Below are 14,032 nucleotides of genomic sequence, written 5' to 3'. Positions count from 1 at the left end.
TAAGTAAAATAATAGAGACCAGTCTATTATCATTGGTGCATTATTCATAGTGCTAGAAAAGAACTCTCAGCAACTCTGAACTGTATGGAACCAAAAAAGTCATACATAGACTTTTTCCCAAAATGCTTATGACCTTGTTTAATAGTTGCAGAAATTGATCATAAATGCCAGGCTTGGATAGTCTTATTTCTTGTCAAAGAAAAAAAAAACCCTTCATTGTACCCAAACATATAAACAGAAGAAAGGTGATTTACTGTGCTCAGCACTCTGCCAAGCGTTCAAAAGGTTGATACCTTGTAAGGTAAGTGGAAAACTTGTGTGTGGGGGATGTCAAAAGGTCTCACGAACGCCTTGAATTAAATGCCAATAATAAATAAATAAAAGAGGTCAGAAGCACAGCTATGTGACCATGGAGGATCTCTAACCAAAGCAGGAAAATGTTATGCTGTCTACACTTTGGGTAAAAAGAGCAAAAGGCCATAGACAGGAATCAGGGAAAATGGAAATGTAGAAATTTAACAGAGAGAAGCTGAGGCCAAACGCCATGCCAGTCAGTTGTCTCTTTGCAAAACCCCAGGTGGGAATGTGTGGAAAAGCTAGGCCCACTTGGAGTTAATGGGCTCTAAATAGGCACATCTATGAATAGCCCAGAGATCCTGTGTGGCACAGAGGGGCATTTTAGTTTTCTCTGCAGTGGTCACTTATTTTCAATGACATGCGTCTTTTCTAAGGCCCTGGCATATGCTCCAGCTTGAAGCAGTTTTCATTAAACCTGGCCATGACAGCACAGACAGTCCCAAAGCCCTGGGAGACGTATTTCCTTTGCCCTGAGTTTCTGCTTCTTCCACCATGCTTTCACCATTTCAGTCCAGCAGTGACACCATCTCACAGGAACATGGAAGAGAGGAGAGAGAAGCAAGGGGGAAAGGGAGGGGAAGGGGGTCAGGGAGGTCATGGTGTGGAATTCTGAGGCCCTCTCTCTCTCTGAAAAATAGCAATAAAATGACCATATTTCAGAAAAAAGGAAATGTGAAAAGCATTTCCACATACCCATTTGCCTTTGCTTGAGCTTCTACAGATTTTCTTTGGTGCAGATTTGCTAGCCATTTGTGGGTGTCTCTGTGAAGAGGCATTTCCAGAGCTTTGTAGGGAGCTGATGGGTGGTGGGTGGAGGGCAGAGAGACCATAAATCATTCAGCTTTGGGAAGAGTTTTGTGAAGAAACCAGGGTAGAGTCACCATGTGAAGACACGGGAAACTTTGCTCTGAGAACAAAAGAAATATATATATATATATATATATATATACACACACACATTTATATCACTACATATACATATAGTGGTACTTAAGTTTTAATATATGTATGTGTATATATGTATATGTGTGTGTTTGTGTGTGTTTGTACTTAAGTTTGAACTCAGGCCTTAGTACTTGCTAGTTAGGTGTTCTACCACTTCAGCTGCTACCTAGCTCAAGAAATACCTTGCCACTGGCAGGAAATCCAGTGAGGATGCAAATAGCTGTATTCAGTTGATCCTCATTCATGTAGGAGCCTCTCAGTGGAGTCACTTCTGAGCTGGGCCTACCTATAGGAGGATTTCTTCTCCCTCTCTCTATGCAGTGGGCCCTGTGTTGTCTTCAACTTCAACTTAGTCCTTACAGGTGATTCAGGAGTTGAATGGCTGGAAATGACAAGACAGACAGCGCTCATGACAGCATGCTGTCAGAAGGTGAGAGCTGTTTTACCATCAGCTCTGTACACTGTGTCCATTGAATTTTTGTTGTTGTTGTTGGACGTGAGCCTGAACTCTGGGCCTGGGACCTGTCCCTCAGCTCTTCATCTCAAGGCTAGTGCTCTACAACTAGAGCCATAGCTCCACTTTTGGCGTTTTCTGCTTATGTGGTGCTGAGGAATCAAACCCAGGGCCTCATGCATGCAAGGCAAACGCTCTACCACTGAGCCACCATCCCAGTCCCTATTGAATTTTATACGGTAATAATTGAAAGGGTACACTAGTTCTCTAGATTAAAATCCTAGAACTGGAAGGAAAGGAATTCTCTAAGGTTGAGCCATAGGAATTTCTCTGCCAGAGATTTACACTAACTTTTAGTTAGAGTTGGTGAGGACTAATGCTTTGGGAACTCAGACTCAAAGAGTCACTTGACCACTGCTGTCTCTCCAGGGGAAATGGCCTGAGCACGAAGCTTTGCCTTCTCCTGAACTTAAAGCTCTTCCCCTGGAATCTAGGCCTTCTCTGTAAATGAACTCAGCCCTGTGGGATCCTGGGGAGTCTAACCTCACCTACCACGAACCTCCCACCCTCACCTTGGTCCCAGGTAGGTCAGAGCAGCCTAGCCCTCAGTCTTACCTGAAGAGGAACATACAAACCTGTGATTCATGATCACAATGTGAACCGAGTTAGATTGTGGGAAGTCAGTTCTGAGACGTTCCTAGGACGGACAGAGAAGACTTCAAGTTGTGATCAGAGGGAGAGACCGGTGGGAGGAGGAGATGCTCAGAAGGGAATTTTCACTGTCTAGCTACACGGGAAGGACAAGGATGTGTACCTTGGAGTCCAGTATTCCTGGATGGGACCTTTGTCATTAGATCTGCTTCTCTAGTCCCTGCCCGCTCTACTCAGGAGCGGACTTGCTGGCTGGCTCCAACAGATTCCTTCTAGATTCAGCCATGCCACTGCAAATGGTGGAATTTCCTTTTTTGCTACTATGTAGTATCCTATTCTGCATAGCACCACATTTTGTTTCATCCATCCATCAATTGATTCCATCCATGATCTAGCAGTTGATTCCATATCTTGACTATCATGAATAATGCTTGATGGAACATGGACTATGCTGACTTAACTGACTCCTGGTAAGTGCCAGGAAAAGGATGGTTGGAACACATATTAATTTTACTTTTACTTTTCAGTACTGGCTGTACTAATTTACCTTCTCACCATAAGTGTTGAAGGCTTCTCTTTTGTACATAATTTCACTTTTGTTTATCTTTCTTTTTCTTGAGATTACTTCAAGAAGTAATACCTCATTGTGGTTTTAATGTGCATTTCTCTCTTATTATTTAGGCTGGGAATTTGAATACATATCTGCTGGTTGTATGTCTTGTTTTGAGAAATGTCGATTCAGTTTCTTTGTCATTTTAAATAGTTTTTCTACTGCTGAGTTCTTTGAGTTCCTTCTGTATTTTGAATATTAGCTTTTTATCAGAAGTATGACTTGCGAATATTTTTTCACATGCTGCAAGTTGTCTTTTCACTGGGATGATTGTTTCTTTTGCAGTAGAGATGCCTTTTAGTTTGATGAAATCCCATTTGTCTGGTTTGGCTTTTGTTGTCTGGGCTTTTGGGGTCATATCCAAGAAATCATTGCTCAGATTAGTGTTGTGGAACATTTTCCCCTGTTTGTTTCAAGTCATTTTACAATTTTAGTTCTTACGTTTAAGTATTTAATCCATTTTGAATTGATTCTTGTGTGTAGAAGGAAATGCAGGGCCCATTTTATCCTTCTGCATTAGTGAAATAAGCCAGGCACAGAGAGACAAAAGCTGTATGATCTTACTGATAGTTGGATGTAAAAATTGGACCTTAGAGATGCACAGAGAAAAAAGGAGGTTAGCAGAAACTATGCAGGATCTTAGGGGGTGGACGGGAAAAGAGGACATGAGGGTCACAGGGGGTCAAACAAAGACGTATCACTCCACGGTACTGCTGACAGAATGTGCTTGAAGGTCATGAAGTCGATAGTTTAAAATTGCAAAATGAGTAGATTTTAAATACTTTTACTATAAAGAAAAGGAAGACCTGAGAAGGGATCTGTAAGCTAATTAGACTGATTTAATCCTTTTGTAATACGTTCATGCACCATAATAACATACTATACCTCACAGGCATGTAGAATCTTTGTCAATTAAAAAGTAAGTAAAAGTAAACAAACCAACAAGCCAAACAGATGTCTAGACGCTGCAAGAGAGCAGCAGGAAGGGAGAGAGTCAGGTGAGATTTATTCCAGTGGTTGCCTGAGGTATCTCTATTTCCACACTAGGCCTCTGGGGTGCTAACAATCCCCTCCCTCCCTCCTTCTTCTTCCTTTCTCCTTTTCTTTCCTGAATCAGTCTCAGGGGTTGTAATATCCCTGAAACTACTGGTTCTGTAATCCTTCCATTCTGTATTCTGCACCTACACTTTCATAATTTCTTTGGTTTGTGAACCAACTGTCCTGTGTGACCATTTTTGCTATTGAGATCTAGCCTGGTTCAGGTGCTTTGATTTCAAAAATAAACAGAAAGAGAAAGGAGACATGTGACCAAGGCATGGTCTGAGGGCTGGCTGTCCCTATGATCTGGATTTAACACATACTGGATACTTTGGAAAGGCTTTTTTTTTAAAAAAACATAGTAATTCTATTTTTTAAACAAATTCATGATCAAAGGAAAGACCCAGTGTTTGAGTATTTGAACAAAACAGTAAAACTTCTACAATATTTTTACCTTCCTCCCTCCCTCCCTTCTCTCTTTTCCTCTCCTTCTCTCTCTTCCAGTTCATATTTTTGGTGCTGGGGATTGAACCAAGGGCCCTGCACATGTCCAAGACACACTTCCATGACTCTTCCTCTTATTAGTATGAGGAAGCAAGTCTTCTTAAAGCTACACAAGATAAAAAGCTGTATTGAGAACTCACAGATGTTCAGGATGCCAGAGAGGCAAGGAAAAGACAAGACTTGGATGGCTCTGAGTTCTTCGAAACTTGTAGATTCTGTACTGTCATCAGGGTAAAGCTTTGTGTCTTCAAAGGAAAGCTATCCATCAATAGCTATGTCATCACAGGAAAGCCATCAATCTATAACTGTCAAAACAATATTTTCTGAGGCTAATCCTAAGCATGGCACAGGACTTTGTTTTTCTACGTACCACTTGATTTTTGTGTCCTCCTCCTGGATACCTTTTGGGGAGCACTGTTTGGCAACATAGCACATCCCTTGCACCCCAGTAAAGATCCCGGTTTGTGGGAGAGAGGAGAGAGAGGGGCCTGAGGCCAGGCCTTGTCTGGAAAGTGTGAGCTTTGTTAGCTTCCTCCAGCCACTGTGGGGAGGGGCTGCTGGCTGTTGGGGGATCTGCTTCCCACTAATTCCCTTGCTGGCTGCCAGTGCCATTCTGTTCCTAGAATTACTAAATGAATCTCTTTAATTTGACTGAGTTGCCTTTGGCTGCCAAGCCCAACTCTAGCTTGCAGCCACATTCCACCAGCGAACTGCAGCAGCCCAGAGAGCCCAGGAAACAGGCACTAGGTGCAACCCAAACAAATGTGGCTTTGTTTCAGCTCAGTTTACCTTGCGTTCTCCTCCTTGGGGCTCCCTCCTGCAAAGCTATGAAATCCATTTCTCCTGGGAATTGAGGGCCTGGCCTAAAGATAGCTTCCCTTCCTTTGGGGATTTATGCAAAAATACAATTTTCAAAATGCTTGTTATTATTTTAAAATTTCCCTTCCTTTTTCTTCCCTCCTCCGCTCCTTTTCCTGTCCCTTCCCCTTCTCTTCTCCCTCTTTCCTCCCTTCCCCCCACCGTTTCCTCCCCCCTCCCCTGCCCCTTCCCTCCTCCTTCCTTCTCCTTCCTTCCTTCCTTCCTTCCTTCCTTCCTTCCTTCCTTCCTTCCTTCCTTCCTTCCTTTCTTCCTTCCTTCCTTCCTCCCCTCCATACTTTCTTGAGACAAGACCATGTTTAATTTGTGTAGGAATTCATTATGTGGGATATTATCACTTTCTTGAAGAAGAGAACCCTAAGCTCTTTGGTTTTTTTTTTTTTTTTGGTCAGTCGTGGGGCTTGAACTCTGGGCCTGGGAGTTGTCCCTCAGCTCTTCAGCTCAAAGCTTGAGCCACAGCGCCACTTCTGGTTTTCTAGTGCTTTATTTGAGATAAGAGTCTCACAGACTTTCCTGCCCAGGCTGGTTTTGAACCACGATCCTCAGATCTCAGCCTCCTGAGTATCTAGGATTACAGCTGTGAACCACTGGTGCCCAGCCCAAAGCTCTTTTAACACCACATAGTTGGTGTTAGAAAGTGTTACAATATGACCAAAAAGAATTTGAGTTCCCCAATTCTGTTCACCCTAAGAAGATAAGACGTAAGGACCAAGGCCAATTCTATTTCCTGTACCTTTGTCTCCATTTACTAAGTCATAGTACTGAGAGCAAGATTTGGATTGGGGAATAACACTAGTCTAGGGGGACTGACATTCATATTGATCCTGTGGTTTTCCACAGGGAGCATGCAGCCAAGTTTTGGCCAAGAGGATTGATATCAGGGGATCTCTAGCCAAATCTACCCTTTTAAATAAGCTCAGAGAGAACTGTTTTTTTACTTTTTTTTTTAAACTTAAAGACCAGGCAGTTAGGGTCAGAAACAATCCATAATAGAACTACTTCCCTCTTGGGGATCTTTGTAAACATTTTGGTCCCTCCCCTTTTTCATTCTTGGTACCAGGCTTACATAGTGGTCACCACATGGATTTAAAGTGATAGACTGAGGAGAAATGGGACTGTCCCTTTATAGATACGATTATCCCACAGAACAGTACTATACCTATCACAGACATGGGACTAAGGTATGCTGTTAAACCTGTCATTTCTATGCCAGAGCTATGGTATGCTATTGAGTCTATATTCACTGCAAGTCCAATCATGATTCATCTCAACCAAGGAAGAGCTAATACATTGATGCTGTGCTAATGATTTATCCTGAAGTTCCTTGTCCTTATCTGCTTTTCCCTAAGTAGATTGATATGTCAATACTATAACAGGTATGCTTTCTTCTAGAACATTGTTATACTTTGATAAGCTATTTCAAATATGCTAATTTAAATGGAAAAAATTTGGATGCACAACAAAAGAAAGCGTTGTTGACATCCACAGAGATTTACAATCCTCTGGATTCTGTTTATAACACCCTTGCAATCTTATTGTTTCTCTTTTTCTCTTTTCTTGAAGGAAAACAATGCACACTGGCTTTATTATACTTTATCCTGCCTCTCTATGTGCATTTCCCTAGATGCATTAATAAACTCCATGACTACAGGCAGGAACCAGAGATAAGGTGTATGGGTGGAGAGGGAAGGGGGAGCTTGCGGGGAAACACCAACTAGCCAGTTAGTGGAAAGATACTGAGCAGAGTTATCGACTCAGCCACAGGAAGGATAAACCCTTGAGAGGCTGGGCAGGTCATTGTCAATTTTCTCCAGTTGCCTTCCAGAAATTTCCTTTGGCAAATTTTACAAGGGTGTGTTCAGCACTGATCTGTTCCCCCTGGGGATACAGGGGACAGGAAACTATCCTGCTTCCAAGGGACATGGTTGGACTGCCAAGAGGGAGAGAGTAGGGAGGGATGCTGGGGAAGGTGTGTTCTTCACAGGCCAGCCAGGAAAGCTTTCTGGTAGGAACTGAAGAAACCTGGAGGAGTGAGGAGACACACGAGCACCTCGGAACAGAATGTTCAGTGTTCAGGTCTGGCAGGACCAATGTTGGGTTGAACAACTTCCTGCTGGGACAGAGGAAGTTGGGGAGGGAAGAGACACAGAGCCTCCAGGGCCCAGGAGGGTCTTTGGCTCATTATCCTCAGCTGGACAAAACCAAAAAGGTTTGAACTGACTGATCATGGCCAAGACTCTGACTTGAAAAGATATTTCTGTATTACTTCATTTGTTTATAAATATATTTTATTATTATTGTAGAAGTGATGTACAGAGCAGTTACAGTTATTTACTCAGGTCATGAGGACATTTCTTTTAAAACCATGTCACCCCTTTCTCACTCTCTCCCAGTTTTTCCTTCCCATCCCCACCCACAAATTGTATATTTAATTTTCCATGTAGTGTCTAGTGAGTGCCATTGCTCTATTTGTTCACCCTTTGTCCTACTATTTCTGTGCTCCCTTCCCCTCCCAAAGACAAAAAATACCTAACAAACAAGACAAAAGGAAAAGATAATAGTAACAGCAGTAACAATAACAACAAAAATATCTTGTTTACATTTTTGGAGTTTATGTTGTACAATATCATATTATATGATCAAATGCACATGGCTATTGGGCCTTGTGATCTGCTCCTATGAATATCCTCCTTTGGTCTCACTATTTGATTGTCTAGAGACCTGTATAATTTATCATGTCCCAGTGTATTTATTTTTACCATCAAGAGTATTTAATTGAAGACTTACAGGCACATTCTAATTACTACAAACAAGGGAAACCATGCAACCTTTTCTTTGGGTCTGGTTTACTTTGCTTAATGTAATATTTTCCAGTCTTTTGGTTATGATCAAATCTGACAGATATCCCCAACAGCTGCATGACAACAGATGTCCTGAGATGTTTAAGGTCTTATTTGAATAGTGTAGGAGAGCCCTGGTATTAGTTTGGACATCTGCTTTATGGGTCCAGAGGGTGGTAACTAGTTGGATTAAGGAAGACACACAGATGAACAGTCAGACCTCCATATCCATGGCTTTCAGCCATGAACTCACAAACTATGGACAGAAAATACTTGGAAAACAAAAAAATACATCTCTACTGAATCATGTACAGATGTTTTTTCTTGTCCTTATTTCCCAAATATTGTAGCATATCTACCATTTACAGAGCATTGACATTATATAAGGTATTACAAGGGATCGAGAGATGATTCATTCAAGTATTGGAGACTATGTATAAGTTACCTATACAGATATCATTTTATATGTGTTACTTGAGCATTGTTGAATTTTCATACCAAGGTGGGATCTGGAGCTATTTCCCCGCAGATGTCAAGAGACATCTGGGTGTGTCTGTGTGCCTGGGTTCATGTGTGTGCATGCATTTCATGTGTACACATACATATAGGTGTGAGCATGTGCACACATTGTGTAGGCATGGGCATGTATACATATGCATGTGTGTCTATCTGGGTGTGTGTATGTGTTTGTGTGTAAGTATACGTGTGCAATAGTGTTTCAGATTTACCAGAAACCAGTTTATGGAAGAAGAGCATCTGCTGTAGACTTATAGCAATCACAATAGGGCAGTGAAACTGTCTGCTAACATATACAGATTTTAACTGTGTGCACTTGAACTCACTGGAGCATACAACAGAATGTGTGACTACACACAGTCCTAGCGAACTGACCAGCAACGTAAAGCAAATCAACACAGCAACACATTCCTTGATGACCTTTTCTGTGTATGCATGTGGTGAGAATATCTACAATCTATTTTAGCAAATGTTGTAACAATACAGTATCATTAGTGTAACTTCAGTCCCTGGCTGGGGGTAGATTTCCACTCAAAGCTAGCTTTTGCCATGTTTCTAACTCCCTTGCCCCATTTCCTTTTCTTTCATTGGTGGTAACTGCCGCTCTATCTTTGAATTCTATGTATTTGACTTTTTAAAGAACTTCCTAGGAGAAATCACCAATATTTTTCTGTGTCTTTTCTATATGCATTTCTGTGAAGAGGATCTCTTCTGAGGTAAACAGAAGTTTCAGGAAATCAGAGAGTTTAATCATAAGGCTTTTACCACCCTTGCATTTCTTGAGATGGTAACTATGGCCACAGAACAACTTCTGGCTTGTGCCTCAATGGTACTCCTTGGCACAGCTGTCCTGTTTGGCACATACTGAGAGGAAGGTTGGACATTCAACATGTTTATACCTCTTGTGCAGCTCCAGCAGACCTCCGGTGTCAAAGGGTGGGCTTGCTGCTATTACATGCAGGTCCCTCTTCCTGGTGAACTTGCATAGTCTCCTTCTGCATGCAACCTAGACACAGAAGTTTCTTTTTCTTGTCTAGTCTAGAGAAAACACAAAAAATACACAATTCTGGTTTTCTGAAAGTATTTTTTAATAAAAACAATCTCATGAAATTTATTGTCACCTGATGATAACTCAGTGGACTTCGAAACTATGTTTATGGCATCTCAACAAACCGTATGAACAGATGTTTTCTTAGATTCCCAGCAAAGAATGAAAAAAGAAAAAACTGTATGAGATTCTTCATACCTTTTCACTTCATGGATCATTTCTAGTTGGAGGCACTTCATAGTGGAATGATGTTATCTCCTCGTAGCATGATCCGAGCCTGTTGTTTCCATTACTTTTGCTTTAGAATGCATTTCTTCTGCATCCTCTAACATAAGATTCCACCAGGGAGTACCATGGCCAGGGCCAAAAGATGCAAAAGGTGATGGTGCAGCCCATCAACCTCATCTTCAGATATTTACGAACTAGTTCTCGAATTCGGCTGTCTCTATGAGCAAGCAAATATGCGGATAGAGGGCCATGTGATTGGTTTTGAGGAAATCACACCCCTGAAAGGTTTTAAGGAGCGATCTTCCCCTATGGTTTGACTGTGATGTATTCCCTGTAAAACTCACATTACCATGGCGTCCTCATGAGTTATTAAGAGATGATACCAGGCCAAGGAAGTAACTCAGAGGTACAGTGCTTGCTTAGTGAGTGCAAAACCCTGGGATCTATCCCTGGTACTAAAAGAGACAAACAGCCAAATAAACCAAGGGGAGAGATTTCACTATGATATTTCTGTGGATGTGTACCATGTATTCCAATTAGTTCCTTCATTGTTGGCCCTCCCTCCCTCCCTCCCTTTCTCATGCATTTTCAACTGGTTTGATTGTTTATGGGTTCCCCTGCCCTCCCCCCCAACCCCCACACATGTAGATAATCTTTTTTGAAAGTATCTATCCTCTTCCACTCTTGTTAGTCAACCTCCTCTTGCTAGGACTCTTCTTCCTCCCAACAGAGCCTTTCTCTGTCTTCCTCCAGCAACATCTTACGGATCAACAGCATTCACTGTGCGTGCTGTGTGTGTGTGTGTGTGTGTGTGTGCTGGTCCTGTTGCTTGAACTTAAAAGCTTTGGCACTGTCCCTGAGCTTTTTTGCTCAAGGTTAGCATTCTACCACTTGAGACACAGCACCACTTCCAGCTTTTTTTTTTTTTGGAGGTTAATTGGAGATAAGAATCTCATAGTCTTTTCTTCCCAGGATAACATTGAACCATGGTCTTCAGATCTCAGCCTCCTGAGTAGTTAGAATTATAGATATGAGCTACTGATACCCAGCTCACTGAGCTTTTAATGCTGTATTAAAAAATAGTTGCAGTGTATCTAAAATTATTCACCTTCTCTTTTTTCTGTTCCATTTCCTCTTTCTTAAATAGTCCCTTAATTAGACTCATGTTCTATATTTGTCCATATATAATTATAATTATATGTATATGTTCTTGTCCATGAATGTGTATTTCTTGTAGATCTAGGTTCCACAAACGAGAGAGTAGGTACTCTATCTTGTTTTTGAACTTTTTGTCTCAGTCATCATGAGGTCCTTTAATTACATTTACTTGCAAATGACAAGGTCTTACTTTTTCTCTATGGCTGTGTAATATTCCATTACACACATACACATCACAATTTTATGCATTCATTTGTTGTTGGACATATCATAAACCTTTATTCTTTATATCTTATGCAATCTGTGGCATTGCATTATAAATTATAGGAAGATAGCTCAAGACATCTCTTTTAGTTTATGTCAAATTTTAATAAAGTAAGGCCACACAGCTCTCAGTCTCACTTCAAAAACAATAAAAATAGTTATAGTGCTTAATAATTCAACCTATCCAAAAGTAAAAAAAAACAACATTCTTACATAGTTTCTGAAAAGCTTACAGTGAAACCCATAACTGAGCCAGGTGCTGGTGGCTATGCCTTTAACCCTATCTACTCAAGAGGCTGAGAGCTGAGGATTTGGGTTTGTTCTTGAATCAACCAACAAAAATGCCAGAATACAGATATGGCTCAAGTGGTAGAGCTCCAGCTGTGAGCAAACAAGCCGAGCAAGAGCATGAAACCCTGAATTCAGCCCTAGTCCTGGCAGAGAAGAAGCAAAGGATAACAATGAATCTAATCATCCAGGACATGGTATGTAAGTGTGCTGAGAGGAAGAAGTGGTTGTGAGGAGAAAGCCATCAGCTAGACCTTAATTCAGATGAAATTTCCACATTACCTGGTGTGTCCTGTGCTGTTTGTTCAAAGCACAGAAGGAAGCAGCAGTGTTTTTCTTCTTTATGGTGTACTTATTCACTACTTCTCACACAGTGGTGGTAGCATTTATGGTGCATCATTATGATGGGTGGCCTTAATATGTAGGAAATTTAAGTTCTAAAATATATAGGGTTCCAGTAGCTTTTTGTCATATCCAAACTAATGTGTCAGCACATAGCCCTGCCATGTCTCCAGGCTCCTGGCCTTCTTATCAGAGTCACTGATTACAATTTGCACACTGTTAGGATGCTGAACATCTAACATCTCTGATTGCTGTGCCTCCGTCTGGGTGGACAGAGTCTAGCCATCTATGCATTTTTCTTCTTACTCCACTTCCACCATGACCAGTCATGTCTCTGTCCATTCACCTACTTTGTGTCTTGCTCTGTGTAATCTTCCTACATAGCTTCCAATGAATGGTTAAATGTTGACTGCATAAGGTTCTTCTGCTTCCTCCCGCCTGAGGGAGAGATGCTGAGATTGGCCTGTGTGAGCTTAGGAATGGACAGAAAGAATAGGGATTTTGACCAGTCCCTGAAAGGCTGAGGAAAAGGAGGACATTTGTGACAATTATACCCCACAGATCACCAGCCAAACTCACTAGTGCAACTACCTAATGTAGGTACTACCAACAGAGGTAGGTGATCATGGGGTGACCTGTCTGGGGCTGGTGAAGTGGTTGGTTGTTGTTTTTGAAGCAGATTCTTCTTGTCTACCTCTATTCACTAATAATTGTTGAAAGTAGAGCTTACCAAAGAAGAGGTATTATTTCTTGCCATTTTTTCCAAGATAAATGTTATTTATTCCTACGTTTCTTAATCTGTATGAGCCTATTCTGTTTTGGAGGAAATAATAGGATTAGCATTTAGGTTATACATTTTGGAAGAATGACATAAGGAATGAAAATTCTCTGTTGTAATTTGTGAAAGAATTTTGTGACCCCATGCAGTGCTCTGCTCAGCTGATATTTAGATACTTGCTGGCTATGAAGTGAACTTAACAAGAGGTATGCTGTCAGCTTCCCCAATTAAGGTGTCCATCTGCTTTTGTTTGTGAATGAAGTTTTGCCTGTGGTGGCATACTGTACAGTAAATGTCCCTTTTTGGCTTGTTCTCTTTTATGTGATTGACAGTTTTATTTTTTCATTCAGCATGTGCATAATGAGAAAATAAAGATATGTTTGATGATGAACCTTAATGAGAGAGACTTTGAGAGTGGGTTTGATGTTCTCAACTCTTTAACTTGTGAAGTCCAAATTAGAATTAGCAAATAGAAGACAGAAGGGAAGGAGCAAGAGAGAGCAAAAGAGAGAGGAAGAGGGACAAAGAGAGAGGGAGAGGGAGGAGGGAAATGAAGATGAAGGGAGACAGAGAGGGAGGGAGAGAGAGAGTGAGAGAGAGAAAGAGAGAGATAAGTGGCCTATTTGAGTAGCTAATGTAAAAAAGGCACTATCATTAGAATTTTGTTTGAACTATCTTGTAAGAAACTTCCTTTGCTCTCTTGGAATACATATTGCTATCTTCATTCACAGAGATGGAATTTGAGGCCCTGAAATATTAAAGCACTTTAATTTAGTGTTTTAAAAGTTTGATTTGTTCAACAACAACATGAGAAGTCAGAGTGACACACACTTTTATTTTATTTTGTGCCAGTACCAAGGCTTGGGCTGAACTCAGGACTTAGGTCTTTGTGCTTTTGCTCAGCTTTTCCACTCATAGCTGATGGTACCACTTGAACCAAAACTCCAGTCTAGCTTTTGTCCCTTGGTTAATTAGAGGTTAAGAGTCCTTCAGATTTTCCTGTCTGGTTTGGGTTTGAGCTGTGAATCTCAGATTTCAAGCTTCCTTAGTAGTTAGGATTATAGGCATAAGTCACCAGAGCCTGGCAGTGTTATGTTTTGAATGTTAGGTGTGTGTGTGTGTGTGTGTGTGTGTG

Source organism: Dipodomys ordii, unplaced genomic scaffold (assembly GCF_000151885.1).
Source record: "Dipodomys ordii isolate 6190 unplaced genomic scaffold, Dord_2.0 Scaffold76, whole genome shotgun sequence".
NCBI lineage: Eukaryota > Metazoa > Chordata > Mammalia > Rodentia > Heteromyidae > Dipodomys > Dipodomys ordii.
Note: the sequence above shows the minus strand (reverse complement) of the source record.